We start from the raw sequence: 27,227 nt of genomic DNA on the forward strand, positions 1-27,227 counted from the left end.
CAGAGGAGAGCCTCTCTTTAGGGACTGCTAGAAGTCCAACACTGAGGCCAGAGTCACAGATTCATTTTTGGAATGTGCAAGCATTTGCATTTCTTTTCTATCAACTAAAACTGCCTTGCCTAGTTTCGTTTAAGTGAAGTGTAAATCTAGGTATGTTACTCCAACAATTTCTTTGTTTTTACTCCATTCTCTGTTTTCAGTTAACCTTATTATTCAGAAATATGCTGTTGTGGGGGAGACATTTTTCTCAGTGCATCCTCAAGACAAAAAAGGCACCCTGCATCCTCAAACAACAGGGGTACAGGAGGCTAGAATGGTTCTGGAGCCTAATCCTTTACCCCTCAACTGTCATCTCTGTAAACGAGTTATGGGCAAAAGCAGCAGGCAAACACTTTGGGAGATGCTAACAAGACCAAGGAAAAGATGAGAGCTGATGGTGGGGTTAAGTTACAACAAGGCTCGAGATTCCCAGTTCCCCTTAAAATTAGGAACGTAGTACATCTAGAAGGAAGCATTATGCAAGTTTTCCACAGAGCTGTGAATGCAACTCAGTGGAAAATCCCATTAAAAACAAATTAACAACTGTATTGTGGTTGTGACTGTGATTAAAGCCAAGGTCACCATGTCAGACAATCTTTGGACTTTTCCTTACTCTTTAGGTCCAACTCCGCACTCCCTAGTCACACTCTTAGTGACTTCAGCAGGAGATTTGCCTCAGGAAAGGGTACCTTATTAGGCCTATTCCCATGGAGTTTCATGCTGTGATTTTTCCCCCCCTCAGGATTTATAGGATTGGCTACGTCAGCACTGGTCATTGAAACAAGTTAGGCTTTCTGAGCAGAGCAGCCTTCTCCTTAAGCTTTTGTACTATGTCCTAGTCCAAAGACCCTGGAAGTCTTGCTACAATGACAAATCCACATATCAACGTTCAGTCATTATAAAATTGTGGCTTTGTATTTTTCCCACTTTTTCCAGCTGCGGAGTTCTCCTACTATTTGATCTATCTGAACCCTATGGCAAAACTGTCAACACTGGGCATGCTCCCGCAGAGAGATTTTCCTATGAACTATAAAACCATGCTTTTCAAATATTACATCAATTTCCTCTTGCCTCAGGCTGTTTTCCTGAATGCTTATTCATCTTGAAATGGTGATACACTATGAAGTCATTTAGTTCTTTCAATTTTATACCCAATCTCATACCCCAGTTTCTCAAGGAGAATGAGCAAGAGCTAGCAAAATTAAAAAACAAACAAAAGCCCCATGTCAAAAAATTTCCATTACACCATTGCCTCTAAGTGAAAAGATTACTTCTAGATAGATAAAACATGTTTTATAAGCTCAGGTAATAACCAATGCAGCCCATCATTCCTGTTTTCAAAAGATGATTATGGCATAGAAATAATTTCTGTAGCATAATCCCTATTTGTGCAGTGGTCAAGGGAAGTGGAGAGAGGGTACATGCAGAGAATGTACCATTAGATGGTGTCCCACAGCCATCTGTCATTTTTTTCACAGAATCAGAGTGGGAAGTGGGGTTGGGGGAGGTTATGCAGACCCTCTTCTGCCACTCCAGGGCTGGGAGCTATCACAACATTTACTAAGGCATATTTTTTGACAAATATAATACAATTCTCAAAGAGAAATATCTTTAACAAAATAAGATAGATCCCATCAACAACTACGGTGACCTTTGCGGTACAGTCTTGTATTTCAGTAACACCACAACTTCACTAAACACTGTACTTCCAGGAGGCCTGAGAAATACATTTGGGGTGGGCAGGGGGAACCTGTGCACTAATCACAGCTATAAACAGAGTAGCTGCACTATGGGGCGAGAGGCCTGCACAGGTGAGATGGCTAAGTAGAAGCCATGTGTCCCGTTTTGCTTATTAAGTGGAGATACAGACAAAATGCCCTAGGAGTGCATGGGAGCTGGGGCAAGCGTGATCTCATAGTGCTTACTACATTTTTTTTAAAGTGGTATAACCAGCCGTTCCCTTTCTCTACACCTGCTGGCTAGTGTCAGATGCCAGCAAGTGACTAGCAATGTGGATTCAAGGCACTGACTATGATTCCAACTCAGGTGGACACTGTTTGGGGCTTAGTGTGTTACAAGAGGTTCTAGCCAATCCCTCCTTATACACAAGGAGCACTAACACTCTGAGTCCCGTACAAATTCAGAGGCTCTCTATCCTGTCCCCCTTTCCTGTGCACATGCAGGAAGAGCCACATTTGGGTCAAGGCTTGACCCTTGAACCATAGCAGGTAGTTGTCTTCTACTAGACACAGCAGTTAAAACAGTGTTCATAGAGCAGTGAGCTCTTCTTTTTCAATAGGCTAGCAAGAACCATGGATCAGGTTCAAGACACAGAAGACACTTTGTACTCAGGAACCTTTCAGAGGCTTGCTGCCTCTTTTCTCCCCTCCCACAGCAGAGAACAACAGCTGAAAGAGGGAGGCTGCAGAGAGCTCCCTCTGACCTCTGCCTCTCTTGATACCTTCAAAAAAAATGGACTTTGCTCTCCCCTTGGGTTTCTTTGTTCTCTCTCACTCACCATTGCTTTGCCTGGGGAAACAGGGAGGAACATCAGGGAGCATGTGCAACTGTTTTCACTTTCAGGGAAAATGCTGCACTAGTCAGATAACTTAGTTCCTCAATTGTACATGGATTGTAATGCCTCTCACAGAGGCAAGTCACAATGTAGGCTACAATGAAACACAAGTGTTAATGTCACAATGGCCAAACCCTACAATCCTCACTCAATGAGCAGCACATACATCCATTGATTTCAATGTAGCACTCATGCAAGTGATCTTTTCTTACCATAAGAGCGCAGAAACAGGCCCCAAATGAGGCAATAACAAAAAATAGACTGCAAATGGTTATGTAGTTTAGATGTAATATACTGACTATTTAAGGAATTGCCTGTCTCATTTGATTCTATTTTCAGAGATGTTTGAAGACATTTGACAAAAATCTACCGTTTCTCCTCAAAATGTTACTCATGAATCAGAAGCAAACATAATCAGTTTCCAGCACGTACATGCCCCCCTTCTAGCCCCAGGCGTTTGATAACGATTCACCAATTGTAGCTACAGTATAACATGGTTAATGATTACATAAATTACAGTTCTCCATTATGTAATCTATATTATATAACAAGGAAAAGGAATGTGTAAAGTGCAAAGTCTGAACTGCAAAACAACGAGGGATTGGTGCCTCAATATAGCTTGGATAGTACCTTCCCCAACGTCCTTTCTGCTGTGCATCCAAAGCTAATAAATCCATAAATAAAATAAAAATGACCCATCTCCTTACCTATATATAAAGAGGCAATTAAATAAGGATTGTATCTTGCCACAGATTCCTTTAGTACAGACACAGATAATCCACAGTCTGGTTTTTAGTTAACCAAATCTGATTCATAGGAAATTATAATGTACATCCTAAATTAAAAAAAAATAAAAAGTCTGTATGCTGGAAATTGAAAAGGGTTGTTTTAGGATTGGATTCCGGTGGGAAGAGGATTAATGAGAAATGTCCCTCCTGCTCAACTCTAATGGCACACGCTGACAGTTCCTTAGCATGCTGGTTGATAAAGTCATGCCAGAGCACTAAGTCCATAGGTCTTCACATGTGCTGAATCAGCATCTCATACTGCAAGCTTCTGACTGTTTGCTACCAAGAAGCAGCATTGCACCCAGGACGGCTCATTCACCCTTGTTCAGGCTCAAAGGAAAAATGAGGGCAGAGTGGGTGACTTCAAAATAAGTTAAACATCTTAGTGGAGGAGAGGAGAGGAGGGAGAGGACAACATGAAATAAGTGAAATGGAAAAATGGAATGAAGAGACTATCAGAGAAGGGATTAGAGGAACAAAGGAAAAATGATGAGAGACCCTTTCTCCCTTCTTTTCCATATTTATCACTTTCCCACTCTATTCCTTTCTTTCCTTATCTTACTTTCCACTCTCTTTTGTCACTATAGGCAATGGCTGGCTGGCGTGCAGATAAACTGGCAACAAACCAGTACATGTGTAGCTGCTGAACAGCTCAGAGATTAAGCAGTATTTAGGAACGGGGTGGTAGATAGTGATTTGAGGAGAATTGTTTTTCCAGGAGGAAGATACAGAAGAAAAAGAATGATCTTAATATTTTGTAAGCTTCAGACATGTAGCATGAATCAGAACCATAAAGAATCTTCCTCATGATGACTGTTATTACTAGGCATAAAGCTGGACTTTTAACCTTCTTTGCAAAAGTCAGTTTAAGATGACTGCGAGGAGTGTTTCCACTGACTTCAATGGACTTTGGATTAGGCTTTAATAGAGGTGAGCAAATACTGCAACAAAAATTCAACTGATTTTTGTGAATTAACTTCAGCTATGTTCAGGCTCCATTTTGAATTTGCACTTCATATACATTCTAGTCAAGTTTGCTGGCAAGAATGTTTGCAGAAACAGAAGGCATTAAGCAAATTATTCTCTGAATAATGGGCAGGTTAAGACAGAAGATTCCCAAAGGTAAATGTAACCCTTCTGCCAGGCAGAGCTGACAGCAACAAGGGCCAGATTCAGTACATAGGACAGGGTTTCTCAAACAGGGGTTGGCGCTTGTGTAGGGAAAGCCCCTGGAGGGCCGGGCCGGTGTGTTTACCTGCCCTGTCCACAGTTCCGGCCCATCACGGCCGCTTCCAGCAGCTCCCATTGGCCGGGAGCAGTGATCCACAGCCAGTGGGAGCCATGATCGGCCGGACCTGCGGATGGGGCAGGTAAACACATTGGCCCGGCCCGCCAGGGGCTTTCCCTACACAAGCGGAGACCCCTGAGTCCAGCAACCCCAAAAGTAACCCCTTCCACAGTTTCTGTCCTTGGTCAATGCAGCCCCAGAGTTCAGAAGTTCATCTGCAGAATTTACCTCCCAGCCCAGGTGGAAGGGGGCGAGATATGGGGGCATCTTACATGCTCTGCTGCTCGGGTTAACGGCTGATTGCCACGCCTTTCTGGGGGGTTCTACTGCAGTCTTCACCACCAACCGTGCCTCTCCACTAGCTGCTCACAATATGTCTTAAGCCTCCCCCAACCTTAACACAGCTCTCAGTGATTTCAGCTCTTAGTGATTTCAGCTGTTAGTAGGTGAGCCTCAGTACTGCAGCACCTGGATAGTCCTCTTGCATCAGAACCACTTGCCCACACTACCAGGTATAAGTACCCGTCCCCAGACTCTCTCAATTCACTAGGCTTTGGAACCCATGTCCTTTGCCTAGCGAGTGCTGCTTAATATGCCAAGTATGGTTCTACTGTCCTTGATCCACATGACCAGGATAACAACACTTTATTACTCCTGCCCCAATAACAAAGAGACTGGGGATCCCACAGCAGCCAAAGTGATCATTTGGGCAAGCAGTCCCATCATGCTAGGCAGGGTGGGTGTGCCCAGGAAAACGAGATCAGCCCCTGAAGTCTTTTTTCACAGCTCACCACCAGATATCAGGGGAGAGCTCATTCTGACTCTGCTTACATAAGAATAAATTGGGAAATTTCACTCCTGTCCTGTGCCTTCCTGAATTATAGACTGAAAGACTATTAGAAGTATTCTGAGAGGTGTTTCATGACTGATTTTATTGGTTGCCCAATTGCAAAACTTACACGTATGTGCTTTCAAATTGTAACAAACCTGTCTATGTTTTTCTGTTTGTATTAGTTTTTAATGAATATTTAAAACACTGGAAGATTTCATTTAATTTTTGTAAGGTCAAGGCAGAGATCAAGGAGATTATAGGAGAAGCTCCCAAACTCAGCTACATTTCAAAGTTACTACAAATCCACATATCATAAGTCTACAAATATGATCTCTATCCTCTCAGATTAGCTCTGAAGATTTGGAGAATGGCCAAAGAGGAAGAGAAGAAATTAAGATGAAAGAGTGTAAAAATGGATAAACCTCTAGAAATTTTTCCTTGTTTTTATCTCACAGATGAAAAATAAACTAGCTATGAGCTGTACTGATGACCAAAGCAGAATCAGTCAATTAAGAAATATAAATGCTAATTTGGCACATTTGCCATTGTACTGATTATCCAATGTGATCACACAGTCTATGATAGTGACTGATCAAATTATCATTAGTATTATTGGCTCATGCAATACTATTGCGAGTTTCCTATTCTGCCCTCACATGTCTAGTAAGAACACAGAATGCAGAGCAAACCTGATCGCAAGGTTCCATGGTGCCATGTGTAAAAAGTGCAAGTGAATCCAATATGATTTATTTTAAAAGTGTAAAACAGGGCTTACAAAAGAGTAAGCCACCGCATAGGAATGTGACTGTCTATTCTAATCTTATTCCTAATACAAATATTTTTTGTTTATGTTGCTGACAAATAGATGTCTTTTAGAAAATCTCTAGACTTTCAAGCATTTCTTCTCAAATGTGACATTGAACAGGATAAAATGAAGAGACATGAACAACATTAGCAAGCTAGCTTTATGCTCAAAAAAGACTTTCTTATTAAAAATTACTCTTAAACCATACTATGCTTATTGAGAATATCACTTCAGAGTTCTATTTCCACTTGCTGAATTGTTTTCCTTCATGAGCAATAAGTTGGCTGTCCAGATATTTTTATTCTTTGTGACATTCAGGTACTTAAGCCTAAGGCGCCAACATCCTTAGAAAGATTACAGAATGGTAATGCTTCAGATCTGAAAAACTGCATTGAGGCACTGAATCCTGAACCTCAATTATTTCAAGACCTATGCTGACAATTGGCAATATCGTTGGGTTCCCCACATCCTTCCTTCTAGCTGCATGACATTGTTATCCAAATATTTCCTTTGGCTGAAAATGCAGCTTGGTTGAGGAAATAACTGAATTTATGTGAACGGGAGCTCTTATTTATGACGGTTCTGTTTGCTAGATGATTCATGCCTCCAATAAGAATATTTGAATGTGTTGAGCTATTTGTATTGAAGGCACCATCTGTAGAGCAATATCATTTGGCAGTCACTGGATGGCTGATTTTGTTTGGTACTACTCAGTATATGCCTATGTAGACATTATTACCTTGTTAAGAATCAAAGATGCTGCTTTGCTGGACACTGCTTTTCTTCTTTTTGCTTTTTTTCTGCTTTTTTAAACTCTTGCTTTTCCTTCCACACCAGTGAATCATAGTCTCTCGCACTCCATTGTTTGGCGGAGGTTGTTTCCTTTATCTTTTTGTTCATTTAACAGAATGTAAAACTTGATAAATGGTTTATGGGAAGATATACATACTGCAACAAAAGGTAAAAGAACATATATTTGAAAAAAATGGCAGGATGGATACACGGGGCCAAATTCTGCTCTGTCTTACTAGAGTGTTAATCTGGAGTAAGTCAGTTGACTTCGGTTGATTTACACAGTTGAAACTCAGAAGAATTTGGCCCATATGACAGTCTTGTAAGCAAACTTGAGGAAATGTGGTCTAGAGGAAAAGTACTATAAGGTGGGTGCACAAATAGTTGAAAGACTGTACTCAAAAGGAATAGTTATCAAGACTTCGTGGTCAAACTGGGAGGGTGTATCTAGTGGGGTCCCTCAGGCATTGGTCCTGGGTTCAATATTTTCATTAACGACTTGGATTATGCTTAAAAAATCTGCAGATGACACCAAGCTGGGAGAGGTTGCAAACACATTGGAGGACAAGATCAAAATTCAAAAGGACCTTGACAAATTAGAGAATTGGTCTGTAATAACAAGATGAAATTCAATAAAGATAAGTGAAGTATTTTGCACTTAGAAAGGAAAAATCAAATGCACAACTACAAAATGGGGAACTGGCTAGGTGGTAGTACTGCTGAAAAAGATCTGGGGGTTATAGTAGATCATAAACTGAATATGAGTCAACATCATCCTGGGGTATATTAACAGGAGTGTTGTATGTAAGACATGGCAGGTAATGCTCCCGCTGTACTCAGCACTGTGAGGACTCAACTGGAGTATTTTGTCCAATTCTGGGTGCCACACTTTAGAAATATGTGGACAAATTGCAGAGAATCCAAAGGAGAAAAACAAAAGTGATAAAAAGGTTTAGAAAACCTGACCTGTGAGGAAAGATAAAATAACCTTTCCTATGAAGGTTCTGGAATCCCCACCCCTGAAGGTTTTTAAGAACATGCTGAACAGGGATGGTCTAGGTTTACTTGGTCCTGCCTCAGTACTGGGGGTAGGCCTTGAAGCAGGCCTGCACAACTCATAAAGCGGTGAGGGCCATATTACTCCAAAGAAAACAGCTGAGGGCTGAACCCCCCTCCCCACCCAGTGCTGCCGAAACACTGCCCTCCCCAACCCTCCGAAAAACAACACCCATCCCCCCCTGCACATCAGTTCATTGAGGTGCAAATCCGAACAAGCCTTTATAGACCCCAGGGACCATCCTGCCCAGGGGCCTGGTGTTCCCAGGGGCTGCTCTCCAGACCAGATTCCCCCCCGCCCCCTGAACTCCCCTGGAGGGTGCACAGCCCCGTCACGAGCCCTCCCCAGCCCATCCTGGCAGCCCCCGCCCCGAGTCCACTCATTGGCTTTGCCGGGCTTGGGCCACTGCAGCAGCTCAGCAGGGAGGAGCTGCCTTCTGGAGGCACCAGAGCCATGGAGGAGTCGGCACAGTGCAGGGGGGCAGCAGCCCTGCAAAGGCAGCGGCGCCGCTAGCGGGGAGCAGCCATTCCCCCCGCCCCTCCTGCCCAGGCTGCGGCCTGGTGCCCCCCCCCCCGGGGGGCTCCGGCAAGCTGCAGCGGATGCATGCGGGTGCTGGCCCCCCATGCTCCCCACGGCTGCCCCCTTGCCACGCTCAGGCTCTGTGGCTCCCAGGAGCATGAGCCACCACTGCTGCTGCCCCTCCCAGAGCAGTCTCAGGGCCCTGTGCCCCGGCGGCTCACATGTCCAGGAGCCGCAAAGCCCAAGCGTGCCGAGAGGGACACCGGGGGGCGGACAGGGGCTGCCAACTGAATGCATCTGCTGCAGCCTGCAGGAGCCCCCGGGGGGAAGCGCACCAGGCCGCAGCCTGGGCAGGAGGGGCAGGGGGCATGGCTGCTCCCCGCTAGCAGTGCAGCCGCCATTGCAGGGCTGCTGCCCCCCTGTGCCGCACCTGCTCCTGCATGGCTGGGGCTCGCCACCCCTGCAATCCGATGCTCTGGCTCTCTGGTGCCTCCGGAAGGCGGCTTCTCCCTGCCAAGCCAGGGCACTGCTTTTTTAGGGTTACCATATTTCTACGATCTAAAAAGAGGATGGGGGGAGAGCCCGACCCGAGCCCCACCCCCATGCACTCCCTCCCACTTCCCACCCCCCTCAGAGCCCCCAACCCCCCCTGCTCCTTGTCCCCTGACTGGCCCCCTCCTGAGATCCTCCCCCCCCAACAGCTCCCTTAGGACCCTACCTTTATCTCTCCCCTGGCTGCCCCAACCCTTATCCACATCCCTGCCCTCAGACAGACCCCTGGGACTCCCACGCCCCATCCAACCCACCCCCCGCCCTCTGACAGCTCCCCCCAGAACTCCCGACCCATCCAACCCTCCCCCTGCTCCCTGTGCCCCGACTGCTCTGATCCCTCTCCACACACCCCCCGACAGCCCCCCCCCCAGAACTCCTGACCCATCCAACCCTCCTCCTACTTCCTGACTGCCCCCCGGGACTCCCCTTACCACCATGCTGCTCCACGTGGAGCTAAACCAAACAAGCTGCCGAGCACACAGCCCCTCCCCTGCAGAGTGCTGCGACACCACGCTGAGGCAGAGGGAGGGAGAGAGGGAGCGGGGGATGGACTCCGCCTGCTGGAGGCCAATGGGAGCAGCTAAATCAGGCCCAGGCACCCAATCAGCTGCACCGGACTCTGTGTGAGGGGAAGGGAGTGGAGGGAGGAGAAACCCCGGATGCCCTCAACCACTTGGCACCCTAGGTGACCACCTAGTTTGCCAGCCCTAGTGGTTGCACCGGCCCTGGGCGAACCCGACAGCCCCACCCCACCGCTTGCCCGTGGGCCAAACAGTGAGCCCACGTGGGCCGCATGTTGTGCAGGCCTGACTTGAAGACTTCTTGAGGTCTCTTACAGCCCTACGTTTCTATGATTGCATTGTTACATTTTGCAGAATTGCATGAAACAATGTTGGCACAAAGTAAAGCATCTGAAAAACAAGAAGCCCTACAGTGAGGCCTGTACTTTGAAGACACTATATTTGAAAGTTGATTAGAATAATTAATTTATACTTGTTAAAACATTAACGCTATACTGATTTAAACATAGTATACAATGAAAATGTAAACACAAGAAATTTGACAACACATTGCATGAATGTTTTATACGAAAAGACCAGAATAAAATGAAAGAAAAGATAAAAATCACCAGACACTATGACTGCTAGAAGAACCCTAACTTCCAGAAATGCACATTTGGATGCCTGCTTCTAGACTTTGGTCCTATTATATTCAAACTTATCCATGAAATCTTATTACACCAAAAGAGCCAGATAATTGTTCTGAGTATGTCCCAAGTTACAAGTGTATCTATTACTTCTATTAAAGAAGGTATAGAACTTACAAATTCTTAGCAAATGAATTATGTTGTTCAACTTTGAGTACATATACAAAAATGCCAAAATGGTTATACATGGCCTACTCCTTTTTCATGCCAATTCCACCCTTCTTCATACTAATGCAATTCCATTCTTTAATTCCATTCAAACCAAGGCTCTAAGGCATCCCTGCCATAAATTTAAAAACAAAATTTAACTCCCCTCTTTTCTCCCCCATTTTTGATATTCCTCAGATGCCACTTCCTCACTAGCCCCCATAAATAAATGCCCTTTGCAGCATGCCCTGAAGGTCTGATTTTGGGGGGGTTCAACCCAGACCAGTAAGGGGTTGTGTCACCACCTGCCCTGCAACTCTGGGTGACTTACATGCTACATTGCTGTGCTCACAGCCCAGACAGCAACAGCCAATACACAAGCATGCAGGTCATACCCTGGCTTCCACTGCCCCGTTACTGTTTGCAGAGTAACCCCAACACCTCCCTAGTCCCAGATTTCCCTAAAACTGTCTCCCACCTTCCCTCCAGTGTCCAGGTCTTTCCTGGAACAGTCACAGAAGTTAAGCTCCCTGCTCCTTTAAAGAGACAGAAACAGCAGGTTGTTACCTTGACTGGACTTAAACAATCACTTCTATTCAGTTAAAGTACTTGGCTGGTTTAGGTGAAAAGTAAAACAAGTTTATTTAATCAAAATAAGCGATAAAGACTGAAAGGGTTACAAACAAAAGTAAAAATGGTTTTCTAACGGCTGAGACCAAATTTAACAAGCTACTGTCTTTGTTCAAGGTAGTTTCCTCACCAATCTTCCTTTTACAGCAATGGCTGAGTAGACCTTTAGTCAGGATCCCCACAGAGTTTAAGGCGCTGGGTTTCCTTGTGTCCTCAGGTGACGGAGAACTCAGCAGCTCTCTGCCCCTCTCTTTATAGTCCAGTGAACCTCTGAAAAGTCTCTCTGAAAGTTAATTGACCCTACTTCAAGATGCAGGAAGGATTCCTGGGGCTACAGTCTTCATTCCCCTCTGAGATTCTTAAGTGATCACTTTCTCCCTACTTGCTGACCTGATGGCTTTGTTTGCTTGGTACGTATTTGTGATTTTCTTTGGTCACACCTTCAAGCAGGCGGAAACACATTCCTCAGTCTAGAAAAAAACTGACATGCCTGGTTTAAACACATTTTAGTCATAATTCCAGCATCTCTGTATAATCCTTTGTGGGCTGACTGTACATATGTCATGCAAGAATATTATGATCAGTGAGTTATTAGTTTTCCAGTGACATATTACATGACACCTTTTGGGAATATATTGTGACAACAGTATGTTAGATGTAGTGAGCAGGCCAGCCCTGACAAGAGTTGCTGACAGAGTAGTGAACCATCAATGAGCATCTGTGTCACAGATGGTCAATAGACTTAGGCCATTTTGGACCAGGGAGGAAGCTAGTTTCAGAGTTGAGGGGCTACCACAGACAGAGAACACTATCACTTTCTCATCCAGGGGAATGCAACTCCAGTGACTGCTGACTGCAGTGTGGTAGTATGGCCTGAAGAGAGAGGTGGTCTCTCAAGTTGGTCTTAAGCCATTTTGATCTTTATAGATCACATCCAACACGTTAAATTCAATCCACAAACTGAAGCAGATCTTGGAGCACAGGTGACATGTGCTGTCATTGAGAAGCACAATTTCACTGGGAGGCTGCTGCATTCTGCACCAGCTTAAATTTCCAGAGTGGTCCAAAGTATACCCTCAAGACTGGGTTTCTGCAAAGAGTATATGGGCAGTTGTGGGATTGCATGGATGTAACTAAAGAAAGACATTGCCCCCACTCCTCAATGCAGTTGTACATGTGCAGCAAAGCAAAGAATCCACTACAAATGAAGAGGGGAAAATGCTAAAAAGAAACCAGGAATTTCCAAGAGTTTTGAATTCTTTCCCAGCTCGGCCACAGACATTCCTGTGTCTTAAGCAAGTCACTTAAGGCCTGATCTGCTCCTACTATAGTCAAAGGCAAAACTCCCATCGACTTCAATGGTGCAGGATCAAGCCCTTAATTGAATTCTGCAGCAGTTTCCCATAATTTTAGTAGTAATTCTCTATCTCACAGTGTTGGTGTAGCAAGCATAACTCCATTAATACTGTGAAGTGTTCAGAGACTAGAGTGATGGGAACCATAAAAAGCCTTTAAAAATAAAAAAGGTATAAATTACCTCAATCCTACAAACTAGTTAGTGGAAGAACAATTTTTAGGAAAAATATAAGCAATGGGAGAGACTCAATTTACCATGACTGGATATTTTAATTAAGATTAAACTACCCCAATGTTTGTGCTCGTCATATTTGAGAATATTTTTAGCGACCACTTCATGCTTGTTTTAAATCTGAAAATCCTGACTTACTTGATTTAAGTCTATTTTAACAATACCTTTTATCTTTTTCTTATTAAGAAGCCAGCTCATTTCTGTTAAATAAACCAAAGACATACAAGTATTAGTACTTGAGGGTTAAGTGAATTAGAATGATAATTGCAGATGTAAGGAACAACAAAGGTGCCACTAGAGTATATCTGTGGGCAGCTGGTATGGCAGATTTTGCCAATATTAGTGTTAATGTGGGAATACAGCAATATGGTACCTGCTAACATTTCACTCAATAAATCTCAGTCCATTTTCTAAATATGGCTAGCCTTTTGGAGAACCACGCTCAGTATTTCATTGTGCCAATGGCAGGATTTTATGTGAATCCCACTCAAATGGCAAAAGGCATTCATATGAGTTTTTAAAGTTTTTTTCCTCTCAAAATCTAGCACACAGCAAAAGATAATTCATGCACAAAATATTCATAGCAAAATGGTGTAATGCTCGCTATGGTGGTTTTTCTCAGATGATTTAAGCCCTCAGAGAAAACGTGTCTGTGCTGTCAAATTCATTTGACAATGTTTTGTTAATATTATATTTAGTTTGTATGTAATTTTTTTTTAAATTGAGCTCTAAAGTTGCTTAGTACATTTTCTTTTTAAAGAACACTAGACATTAAAAGTAAGAACCACATAAATATTCACAGTAACTGCTTATATGAGTGGGCAGTCTTCAGAAGTTATCAATTCCACACAGATCTGGTACTTTTCACAACTTACAAAGTTATCCAACACAATTTTCTAGATAGAAAATTACAAAGAATACAATTAGAATGTGTTTCTAAAACTACTTCTTGCAATGAGCTCACCTAGAGGGGGTCCTTAGGTAACATGTTTTGGACCAAGAACTGTCTGTTCTGATCAATATCTCTTTGAGAACTTTGTCTATCTGTCTAAGATAGTTCCTCTGCCATCTACTTCAGACACTCTTCCCTGTTTCTGTGACTATCCTCCAGTGCTTAATTTGTAATGAAAGAGGTGCTGGGGCTCAATCAATTAGGAGCTCAAGCAACTGTTTTTTTAACATTCATAACTGATTCAGCAAGCTCAGAAGTGCCAGGGCTATGAACTGCCAAGCCTAGAGGTGCTGGGGTTCAGCCCTGGCACAGATTAAGCCCTATTAGCCTTTCTACTCCCACACACTGTCATTCCTTCCCACAAAGAGTTTTCTTCTGATGATGCTACCTCTCACGTTTCTACCTGAAGCTCACCCAACTCTATACCCAGGCTACGGATGGTCACCAAGTGGCAAGTACGCTCTCATAAGTTCAATGTTATTATGAGAATCTATGACAGCACGAACAACTACAACATCATAGTTTTTGGAGGGCCAAGCACTATTAACACTTTAAAGGGATCTTGGTCAGGGAATAAAAAATCTTTGACAAGATGCACAGACAGCAGCAAATTGCAATATTCACAGGGCTTGAGTGCAAAACATACAGGATAGAGCTGGATTAATCCTTGGGTCCATTTTGTTTTATGGAAAATGGCCACACTGCAAATATTAAGATGATGCAATAGTAGATATTTATGATCAGTGCGGTTTGGAAGCCTTAGATTTTATCGGTAAATGTTGGTAAATATCAATTTCGCCACACATATAAAAAACAATGAAAAAATATTTGCATCGATGACAATCAACATTTACAGATAGGCAATGTTTGAGAACATATTAGTGTTTAATTTAAGGATATTTACTTGGTACATTTTGGCTTGTGATTTTGACAATTTGTTTTGTAATGGTTATAAAGGTTTAATATTTTTAATCTCTGAGTGTAGTGTCATTAAATAATTATTGTCTGCCCCTCACTTGTTTGACACCCCCCTCCCCATAATTGCCCTCTACTTTGAAAATTGAAATCAATATAACTCAGGGAAAAATTAAAAACCCATCTTTTTCCACAGCTGTGAAAATTAAAAAGGATAAAATCTTTAATCTTTAAAATAATCAATATTACCTGTCAAAATTATTAACCAAAAAAAAATTGAATCCCACTAAGTCTAATCATCAGTGAATATGAAAAAGTCCTGACTTAGAAAAATAAGAAAAGTGAACTTTCTTACTGTGCGACCCACTAATTTTGCACCTTGATTCCCCTATGCCCCAAAAGTATGGCATTTGAATGTTTAACACAGAGAAAAGTTAAGACAAAAATGCACTGAAAAATTCACCATTAATCCACAGCTAATCGTCAGCACCAGCTAAACTACAAACATGCATCGAGAGGTTGAATTCAAAACCTCCAGTTGCATAAATACAGGCTACTATTTAGTGAACTGAAGAGGAATTTTCATTAACACTAAGTAGTAACGTTGCTTATCTGCTTGTTAGCCTAACCACCAGAGTAAGGGTTCCCAATTTTACTCCACCTGCCACCAAAATTTTACTTCTGTGACTACTAAACTACTCAGTTTCTTTCTTCCATGGCTTTATATCGGCAACTCCTTTTGTGAACTTATGACAGAAATCTTAATATTGCTTTAGTAAAAGAAAACCCACAAAACTAAAAAAAGCCTATGCTATGTTATGGACAAAGTAAGTATTTATATTCATATTAATACGAATGTGATAATTTCACACTTTAAATATCAAAAACTGTAATTTATACATTCTTATTGAAAATTTAATGACTTGCATATTCCCTAGTGAGATATACTTAAGGCTAATTAATAGGCTAATTAACGCAGCTACTTACATTAGAATGTTATCGTCACAAACATAAAGGAGAGAAACATCCCCCCTCCCCCCCCCCCACACACTGAAAACAGAAAATGGCGGGTCTATAGAAAATTGTTGAAGCCAGGACAACAGATTCTCAACCCACATTTGGGTCATAACCCCAGGCTTAAAAAATATTGCTCTGGAAAATGAGACTACTGTATCCCAAAGACGTAAGCCAGTTGGTTTCTATTAAAGATAGGAAAATATTAAGTATGAACAAAAGCATGTTTACAGTTAGCTATTCATAAAACATTCAAACTCTGTCAAATAAACCTGTTTAGGTAGTGTTAAAAAAGTCAGAATCCATTGCTATGGTTCCCCTATTTACAAAGATTTTGACTCACTTATCACTCACAATATCTAAAATACTATGGTTAAGGCTTCATTCGAAATATTAAATATACACATAATTATGTACCCCAAATGTTTTTCTTTTTCAGATTACTCAGCTATATGACTTTATGCTGATTTAGGGCCTTTGTATCTCATTTCATTAAAAGTTCTGTGCATATTGAAACTCCAGAACAAGGCCTTAAAATATCATTGTATTGGTTCCAGAAGCCGTAGACATGAATTCCAAGCACCAAAATGAATTATGGAAACAACATGGCTGAACAAATGCAGTAAAATAAGATTTGAAATACAAAATACCTTGTATATATGATTTTTTTAAAATAAGTTTGAGGCCAATCACTTTCTCAAATAGCAAACACTAACAAAATAAGGACAAGTAAAAAGCAACAATGAGTCCTGTGGCACCTTAAAGACTAACAGATGTATTGGAGCATAAGTTTCACCCACGAAAGCTGGATTTTTACAGATCCAGACTAAGACGGCTACCTCTCTGATACTTGAAAATAAGGACACAATATCATATATATATAGCATTTGAATATAAATTTAAATACAAAAACAAACGGCATATGCACACACACTGACCTATATCAGATTAAGATGTTTGTTATTGCAGTATATATGTGAATTAGACATACTGAAAATAAAAATAAAATGTGTTTGAGGTAATAATATATCTGAATATATTACTGCAGTACTACTTCATGTATAATATTTAATCTGTATTTTGCAGTGCTTCAGTGGTCACCAAGAACTTTACAATCATAAGGAGGCATAAGATGTATATTCTTAAATTCCAAAATACAAGCATCTACCTCTCAAGTTAAGGGTCACATGAGTAGGTCTGACATTCCAACCAGTAGTGCACACAGTTTTATATAAACACTAGCCAGTACAATACAAGGCCCAGTTAGAAAAATCACTTGTCCTTGAGCATCTGGAGTTCCCTAGAGTTTAACTCCTAGGGTTTGGTGCCAGTTATACAAATAAGAAAATATTATTGAGTCATAGCAGTGTTTGGGCTTATGACATAAATTTGAGAGCAGGTCTGGCCTTCCATCCAGAAGAGGGCACCATCTCAGTCTCTCTCCTGCCCTCAGACATACACATACAATTAAATAAACAAACAAAAAAATCAGTTAAACTTACTTATTCCACAAAAACAGCCATATATCTCTGAACAGATGGGTAACTTGAACTGATATGCAGCAAATCTCTCTCCTGTTGATTTAAAGAAAACACTTGCCTTTGAATGTTGCTTTTAGGAAAGTTTCCAACCTATTTCCATTACTTTGAGCATGGATGGAGATGTGGGACAGGGTGCAATTTTATTATAAATTAACTTGAGAGTTTCCCAGACAAAACCTGCCTACATTGACAGTGGGAAAAGCCTAAAAAAAATACACATAAAAATTGCATATGCAAATTTTAAAGTTCTGAAGTTGGCACCCTCCACATCCCTCAATTATCCCTACACAAATACATCAATCCACCCCTTCCCACAATCAGTTCTTCCCCACTCCTCCTCCATCCATTATTTTCCCCCATCAATTTGATTTTGCCTAATATCCATCAGTCCCCTTCTTCCATCTCCCTTATTTTGGTTCCCCTGGTCTATTCATCCATCTTCCCCTTCTAGTCCCTCAGTTTCCCATTTCCCTAGCCTTCCTTTCCTCTCCTCCCTTCAGTTTTCCCTTCTCCTGAAGCTTCACCCCAGTACCTAATACTCAGGCAGGGCTGGCTGGCCTCTTTGCTTAGCAGCTGCAGTTGCTTTGCTCGCTGGTATTGGGGGGCATTTCTCCTTCCCTTTTTCCCTTCTCCTGCTGACTGTGCTCAGCTCATCCAGTCCTGGGCTCCTCCCTTAGCTTTCTCTGAGACTATCCAACAGGGGAGTTGCTGAGGCCAGGAATGCAGCCTGACTGGCTGACAGGGAAAATCATCACCAGCTCCACCCACCTTGGCAACTAGCCAAAAGCCTGACAAACCTGCTTGGGGGTGGGGGGCAGAAAACAGACTGAAAAGCCATTGTTTCCAGCAAAAAACTAGGCAGATCTGTGTCTGGGATTTGTATTATTAAGATAATGTGCACCCCTGACTCTTCATAGAACCCAGTGCTTCTGATGTCCTTCCCCTCTGCAGTCTCCCTACCACCACAGTCTCCCTACCACCAATCGTGGTAGGCTGTGGATGGAGGAGGTGGTCTCTCTGTTACCCAGACTGCACACACTGTACCCAAACTGCACACTTTCCAGCTGTCATGATTTTCTCATGACATAGAAATTATTTGTTGGCCTTTGTTATGACCCTTTGGCACATGCCCAGCTGACTCCCTGTGTCACTGCACACACTGTGCTGCTGGAATGTAAACATTGACTTGTCCAGGGCTTTACTATAATTCTGAAGGAAATCCATGGCCATTCAGTGTTAAAGAGGCACACCAATTTCAATGAGCCAGCAATTCTCCTTGACTTTATTGTTTAGCTTCTGTAGGACCATGGAAGTCCTTTAGGCTCAGAAAAGGAGGTACAATTGGATTTTGTGTGTTTGGGGCACATTTTCTAACTTGGTTCTTGATTCTACTACGGGACTGAGCACACTCCATTGCCATTTAAGTCAATGGGAGTGGAGGGTGCTTAGCATCTCAATGGATCATGTCCTTGCCCTGGCATTGTGGGGAGGGATAAGCTGGGAGAAAAAGGAAGGGACCAGAGAAAAGGGGAAGAGGAGGGGGAGAAAAAAAATTCAGGCAATGGAGTTAAAATAAATGTGTGGGGGAATGCAAATTAAAAGAGTAACGTAAAATCACATACATAAAAGTGTTGGAAAGTGCCATAGAAATGAAAAACTAAGGAGAAAAGGGAGATAGTCACAGGAGAAAAATAGAATAGAAAGCAGATGAGACAAACAGAGCAAAGAAAGTAAATAGCAAATTCTAAATAGGTTTTAGAAAATATAATAGGAAAATATATAGAAGAAAAGAAAAAGGGAGGGGAAAAGAGGGAACTGAAAAAGACACATGGTAAATTATTCTATTGAATTTAAGTGGTTGGATTTTTTTAAGTCAACATAATTAAAGTAAAAATATCCCAGGGGAACCAGTCCTGCTTTTTAATGAACAGTACTGCACAGAATATAGGAATGATGGGCAAAAAAAATAATTAAAGCATCTAAATGCCTTCAGAGCCTACCCCACATTCACACAATTCACAAGTGCCTCACCTGCAAATGACCAAAGTCCACTACAAACTGAAAGATGTAATTAACCACTGCAGCCGTGGAAGTAAGCAGGTTAAGTGCACTGCAGTAGCGAGTCATTTTTGCACATGCAGTTATTTGCACAAGTTAACTATTATTTGCTCATGCATATTGAGCAAGTTAGCAACATAACCATCAGACCTCTTTGCACAAACATCATTTGTATGCTTAAATGGAGGGGCACAAGCCCCTTTGAAAACACAGCCCTTCAGCTATAACCACTGCACATTTTATTTTTACACGCAAAAATCCATTATTGGAAAGTCAGAGTCTTGCACTGCATACTTTTTAACAACACTTTCTAGACTCTGAGCACAAGACTTGCAGATTCCTTTTAGGTGAGCTTTATTTGGCAGTGAACAAAATCACCTGAGGCTATGCAATTTCTTCCCATTTCCACTCTCTCAAAAGAGGGGTCCTACCAAAACACATTTCCTCCAGAGAAGAGGGATGGACTTCATTCTCTCCAGACCCAATTACTGCTGCTCCTTCATTTGTTTAGAAGGGCTCATTGGAGAGAAATTCTTCCCCTCTCCCTCAGGGGCCAAATACTCTGTTTCCTCACCTGCTATCTGAGCAGATTGATGATGCCAGAGCAGCAGTTGCATTCTCTGAAGCTAGAGCTATAATGCTTCAGGGGCTACGTTGCCAGGGGAAAAGCAAACTCATACATCAAGATCTTGAGACATTTAAAAACCATCTCTTACTGGCATTGAACAATCACCTAGACAGAAGGGTTAGCACAATTAGTGTGATTTTTCTGAGTTTCACATATGTGTATCAGACTCAGAGTTGTGTATGCTACAAATTTGAAGGTGGTAGCCAGACAAAGGAATTTTATTCCCCAGGAATCTTCACAAATAGATTAAAGCTACAGAAGTTCCAGTCAGTAGGCTCACATGATTGTTCTTCATGCAGTACATTCTGGTTACCTATTTCTTTTCAGTGACAAATGAGTATGATACCTTCTGGCTTCCTATATTTTGTTCTCTTTTGTCACCTAGAGTTCATGGCATTTGTATGTCCTTTTCCCTGACAGACTCAAGAAGAGGGTCATGCACTAAGACCTTGGCCTTAGTGAGACAAGCATTTGTCAATACAGTACCCTCAATTATTATAGTGGCTCTGGGCTATGTAACTGCCCATTCAACTTGTTAGTTGCACTTCCATATAAGGTTACCTGGGTGTGGTTTTTACTGTACATGCATAAACATGTCAGGCCGTTGTGGTAGATTTTCACCCTATATGGTGAATTTACACAAGTAGATCATAGTATTTTACACAACAGTCTTCCACATAAGATCATGAAACATTTTTAGAACAGAAAACAGCCATTTGCCCAATACACCTATTCTCAATTGGCTGATCATAACCTCATCTTTCTGTGTATTCACCATACAGCATTTCCTCCTCCAGAAACAAATCTACTGTACATTTCTCTTGAAAGCAAAAATACATTGTTTAATTTATTCCATATGTGAATTACTCTCTCTGAGAGATAACAGGAACATAAGAATGGCCATAATGGGTCAGACCAACAGTCCATCTAGCCCAGTGTCTTGTCTCTGGCAGTCGCCCATACCAGAGCTTCAGTGGGAGTATACAGAACAGGCAGTTGGAGTGATCTACCATTGTCTTTCCCTCCTACCTTCTGGCAGTCAGAGATTTAGGGCTGTCCTAAATTTAGACTGAGGTCGCTATTTATTATTGTTTCCTAATTTTTGAATTATGATCCCTTAATTTTTAATCTTGCAGTAGTGAGAACGTTTCTATTTTAAATCAATATAAAAGGCCAAACAACCCTCTTCTATACAACTGTTCCTAAAGGGAAAATTACATCTACATTCCCATGGCTCAGAAACCACTAATGTCAAACTCCCCTTAGCCGGAAGGATGAGTGTTAGCACGGAAAGGATAAAAACAAGGTCTCATCCATGCAGAAAGACTAATTCTCCACTGCCTTGCGCCTGGTGTAGCCATCAACACATTGTACTCACCTTACACAGCATTAAGTGACTATGCAAGATGCAAGGAAGTGGAGAATTATGCCCAGGCAATCGGAAGGAATACAAGGGATAACCATCACCAACCTTGAAGATCTCTGGACTGGTCAAAAAGAATGAGGAATACTTGTGGCACCTTAGAGACTAACAAATTTAAGGTGCTACAAGTACTCCTCCTTCTTTTTGCTGATACAGACTAACACGGCTACCACTCTGGACTGGTCAGGAAGTTCTTCACAGTTTCGAAAATTTTCTGCTCTTAACTACATGGACTAGAAACCTTCCTTGGCTTTCCTTTCTACTGCCTGGCTCTGTGACCACACTGCTATTGGTTCCCCCTTCTGCACACGCTCTCCATCACACTTCCACAGGGGCTCACAGACCATAGAGCAGAAATGAATGTTGCTTCCATGGTACTCACTGGAGAAAATCCACTCGTTTTAGAGGGAAACTTTGGCTTATTCCACTTCTGGCCTGACATATCCACTGGTATCCCACAAAATCACAACTGTATTGTCCTCGTTGAAGGCCTTGCATGAGTATAGATGTCATTTACATGTTGTACATGACACTCACACATTCTGCAATTTAATCAGAGTGGATAAAAATCAATGTGTTTTTTTAATTAAAAAATTGATTTTTTGAAAAATTAAATTAAATACATGTTTATTTTTTAAAAAAATATTTAAAATTAAATTTGAAATTGACAAGTTATGTTAAGGCCTAAACTTATGATGATCTAGTTAAATAATTTAAATGAAATTCAAGAAAATATTAAGCAGTACATGTTTGCTGTCATGTTTTAAAGAAAGTCATACTACTGAACTGGTGGAAGTCATCTGGAACCAGAGTTTGTTGAAGTGCTAAACCAGCTTTTGACAGCAGTAGCCTCTGCTGCAGGTGCAGATAAATATCTTTTTTATTTCAGTATATTCAACTAATTCATCCAAGTTAAGAAAGCAACTGGAAGTTGAAAAAGCAGAAAAACTTATTTTCCTCTTCCAATCTAGTAATAAAAACTAGGTGTGAGTGGATGAGAACTGCTAGTTCTAAAATTCTAAAGGATGTGGTGACCAGAATCGTTTCAATTAACTATAAATAACAATTGTTTTGTTTAATAAATCAATTTTAAAGGCAAAACATGTTTTGGTAAACTTTTTTTTCTTATGTATCCAATACATTTAAGGTAGTTTTATGTAATAAAAAATTAAAAATGGTGTTTGTACATTTTTAATTGAATTTCCATCCAAATAGACAATCAGATGTAAAACATTAATCATCTAGGTGCAGATTTTTAAAGGTATTTAGACATCGCTTGTGCTCAGCAAAGCAATGCCTTATGTTATTTAGGAGTCCAAATCTCATTTTCAAAAAGAAATGTAGGCACTTAGGAGTCTAAAAAGTCCATCAACTTTAAAATTTAGACTCCTAAGTAACTACATTCCTTTTGAAAATGACATTTGGACTCCTAAATCACATAGGCATTGCAATGTACAGCATCACAATGCCTAAATATCTTTTAAAATCTGGGCTCTAGTAAATAAGAAATGCATCATTCACCATTTTCTAACATTAAGAAGGTAAACATTAAGAATCTGAAGAAATATAAGTTGTGCTATATAATTGCTTAAATGTGTATAGATCTAGTGTATTCTCCTGGTTAGAAAAAAGGTATTGTAAAGGCTATATTTAGCTGCAAATCACCATGTTTTAATGTATCTCATCCTGTGAGAATAAACCTTGCTTTAGTTAATTTCCAAAAAAGTACAAATGCAAAACATTAACATTTATTTAAATCAAAGGTCCTGCTTGCTGATTTAAATCATAATTAAAACTGGTGATTAAAATCTCTTTGATTTAAATCAATCCACCCAGGATATAATGCAATTTTCTGGAGCAAGCGCCATTTCTTTCCAGTCCTTGGTGCAAAATGGAGTGACACATAGGGTTAAGTATACTGTGGGCCATTTTTTCAAAATGAACTCTACAACTGCACCAGTAGTTTTGTGAATACACTTACACTTGTGGGCCAAATAACAGGATTCCAATTTCTAACATCCTGATCATGAGAGTGCTCAGTCAAACGTTTCAGGATAGATCTGCCGCTGGTATAAAGTGTTACAGCTCCATTAGCTTCAATAATGCCATAATCATTTACACCAGCTGTGGATCTGTCCCCTCAAAATTTACACTTGTAAAAATTGCAAATACAAATTTAGAGTCTAAGTTGAGACCTCTCTGAAACTTTGACTTATAGCCTTACGGCCCTGCACAAATCTAAAACCTGTGGCAGCTTTTAGGAAAAAGAGAGTTTATTACATTTGCTTTAGTTACTCACTCCATGAAGTTACCACGGGTTGGGGACAAGTCAAACTTTTCAGATTTCTTTCCCCCACCCCCCAGCATTCAATTTGTAATAATGCATTTAAAATGTTCTCTCAAAGACTACATTTCCTTTTCAATTACTCAAACATTAAAACCTAACTCCTGTCTTAAAGATATACTGCTCTAAGGAACAGAAATGTCTGCATAAATCTTTTTGATAATGGTGCTCTTCTTTCCAAACATTTCCTTGATGTAGAATACAAACTGAGCTCCAGTGTTAAGTCAACTAGGATTTCAGCTTGGCCTTTGTATGTTGGCATTAATTAATTCAGTCCAAGAAGTTCAGACAAAGACACAAACAAAAAGTTCTCTAAATATATTACATAAGGCATTCACAATATTTTGATTCATTCCTCTCCAGGAGCCCAGCAGAGTCAAAGAATAGTGTACAAAGCATGTTTAGACACTATAAAAAGCACTAGAAAGTGTAAGAATAGTTTAAAAAAACATTTATTTAAAGGCATGCATTTTGAGGGCCATTGTGAAGTATTTCCTAATTAATTTACGCTTCAGAGTTCTAAACAACTTCAAGCTTAACGAAGTGTAGATTTCTTCACGTTAGGAAACAGGACAAAGGGTTTCCTATTAACAATGAGGAAAAGAAAGCAGAAGATAGAAGATCTCATCCAAAAATTACTGGAGCTTTTCAGTATTTTAAATATTAAACACGAAGTCAGCAATTCCTGCCTGGATTCCAGCTAGGAAATAAAAAAATTAAATAAAATAAAACAAAAAAAAAAAACAATCTGAGAAAGCCATCTTTCTCTCTCCCCAACAACTTGTGCAATCAATGTAAAGCCAAGTACAATAAAACATGGTATGTAATACAATGACAAACCCAGGCTACCAAGGAAAGCTCATAAATCCTTCTCCAAAAAGTTTATCACCACATTTATATAGATATTGCAAGGAAACTAAAACAAATGCTGGGAATTGGCCCAGTGCACAGTCAACATAAAGACATACTTCAAGCCAACTAATGTACATTGTATTTTGCTTAGGAATAAGAGTACAGCATATAAAAGTCTACTTTTTTATCAGGGCTTGTGCTGGAATTTAAATTTGACCACTTTTGCAGGGGCACATTCTGTGCCCCCACCACAGCCCCAAGGCTGGAGGAGCTCGCTCTCCCCATGGCAGTCCTGGGACTGAAGGAGTTCTGTGCCCCTGCCAATTAAGGGGGTGGGGGCTGTCTCTCTGTTGGCCCCTCTCCCCCCTTGTGCATGCCTCATCAGATAGAACCAAGAATTTTCTTTTGAACAAGTCACTTAAACCTATAAGTATAAAAACATAGGAGGGGGAACTTACCCCAAAATGTCTTCGCCTTCCACTGAGGGTAGGTCCATACTTACCCGCCGGGTCGACACGGAGAGTTCGACTAATCTAGACACGATAGTTTGAACTCCGAACGCGCTCCCGTCGACTCCGGAACTCCACCACCGCGAACGGCGGTGGCGGAGTCGACAGGGGAGCCACGGAGTTCGATCCCGCGGCGTCTGGACAGGTAGGAAATTCAAACTAAGGTAGTTCGACTTCAGCTACGCTATTTGCGTAGCTGAAGTCGCGTACCTTAGTTCGACCCCCCACCCCGCCCCCTGTAGTGTAGACCAGGCCTGAGACGAAAGAGATGAGGTAAGATCTTTTACTGCAGTGGTTCTCAACCAGGGGTACATGTACCCCTGGGAGTACTCACAGGTCTTTCAGAGGTTACATCAACTCATCTAGATATTTCCTAGTTTTACAACAGGCTACATAAAAAGCACTAGCAAAGTCAGTAGAAACTAAAATTGCATACAGACAGTCTTCTTTATACTGCTCTGTATGCTATACACTGAAATGTAAGTACAATATTTATATTCCAATTGATTTAGTTTATAATTATATGGTTAAAATGTTCAGTAACAGGGTGCTGTGACACTTGTATTTTTATGTCTGATTTTGTAAGCAAGTAGTTTTTAAGTGAGGTGAAACTTGGGGGTAACACAAGACAAATCAGACCCCTGAAAGGTGCAGTAGTCTGTAAAGGTTGAGAGCCACCATTTTACTGAGCCAACTTCGGTTAGTCAGAGAGACTATCCTTTGAGCTTACACAGAGCTCTTCTTCAGGACTATGAAATGTTCTCAAATAGCACAGCTAAATACAAGGTGTAACAAATTGGGTATGGCTACACTTGCAAGTTGCAGCGCTGGTGGAGGCTTTCCAGCGCTGCAATTAGTAAGTGTCCACACCTGCAGGGCACATGCAGCGCTGCAACTCCCTGGCTGCAGCGCTGGCCGTACACCTGGCTCAGCATGGGGAATAAAGATTGCAGCGCTGGTGCTGCAGTGCTGGTCATCAAGTGTGGCCACACACCAGCGCTGTTATTGGCCTCCAGGGTATTAGCAGATATCCCAGAATGCTTTTATAAATTACTCTTTGTTTTGTTATGCAGCCTCTCTTTGTTTTGTTGTGAACTTGGAGCTCCGTAGCTCCGTTGATCCCGGAGCTGCTTATCTACAAACACAGCTCCTGTTTGCTGTGATCAATCTGTGAACAATCAAATGAGATAATGAGGCAGGCAGGGAGTGAGTGTTTGCTTGACAGAAACGGGGCAGAGGGGAGAGAGGGAGTCCGTTGGCTGCAGGCTGTTTGCAGTTAAGAGTTAAGGGTAAGGGATCGGGAACATGTTCTGATTTTTCAAGGCAGGAAGGTAACACACAGTGTTGGCTCCAAAAATCCACTCACTCTCTCTCACCCGCTCCCTGTCACACTACGCCCTCCCCCTTTTGAAAAGCATGTTGCTGCCATTTGAACGCTGGGATAGCTGCCCATAATGCATCACTCCCAACAGCGCTGCAAATGCTGCAAATGTGGCCATACACCAGCGCTGGTAGCTGTGAGTGTGGCCACACACCAGCGCTGGCCCTGCACAGCTGGACGACCAGCGCTGCAACTACCAGCGCTGCAGATTTGTAAGTGTAGCCATACCCAGATTGTTTAACGGAAGTAGTTAACACATCTTTCAAAGGACCCTTCAAGATGAAGTGGCCAGTTAACACTTCTCCCATCACAGGGGGCAAAGGTGAGAAAAAAAGCAGCGAGGGAGGAGGTTAGAGATTGTTGTAATAAACGATAAATCTAGTGTCTCTATTCAGTCCATGATTTGTAGTATCTAGCAAAGTTATGAATTTAAGCTGATCGTTTGAAGGTGTTATGCAGGTTTCTTTTGAGGATGAGGACTGAATGGTCAGATATAGAATGATCGCTTCGTGAAAAGTGTTCACCCACAGGTAATAGGGTGTTTTTGGCTTTTATCATTTTTCTGTGTGAGTTCAGTCCTAACCAAGAAAAGACCTATTATTTCATTCTTCTCTCTCCAAAGAGAAGTCTCACTTCCCCCAATCAATCTCCAATCATCCCCATGCTCTGGGTGTCCCTAAACTTCTGACTGAGAGAAGTTGGGACTGGACAACAGGGGATGGGTCACTCTATAATTGCCCTGTTCAGTTCATTGCCTCTCAAGCATCTGGCACTGGTCCTGTTGGAAGACA

The 27,227-nt window shown here is 41.6% G+C and overlaps 1 protein-coding gene across 1 annotated transcript in view; it reads right to left on the bottom strand.

The window, feature by feature from the left end:
• The window catches only part of PHYHIPL (phytanoyl-CoA 2-hydroxylase interacting protein like), a 95,454-nt gene extending 77,553 nt beyond the window's left edge, over window positions 1-17,901 (bottom strand). Inside the window, exons 1-2 of the mRNA XM_039547416.1 lie at window positions 17,774-17,901; window positions 17,203-17,274 (exon numbers count right to left, since the gene is read on the bottom strand). The gene's annotated coding sequence lies outside the window, so the exon portion shown is untranslated. The remainder of the gene's footprint in view (window positions 1-17,202; window positions 17,275-17,773) is intronic.
• Window positions 17,902-27,227: the final 9,326 nt, after the last annotated feature.

Source organism: Mauremys reevesii, linkage group 7, assembly GCF_016161935.1.
Source record: "Mauremys reevesii isolate NIE-2019 linkage group 7, ASM1616193v1, whole genome shotgun sequence".
Taxonomy (NCBI): domain Eukaryota; kingdom Metazoa; phylum Chordata; order Testudines; family Geoemydidae; genus Mauremys; species Mauremys reevesii.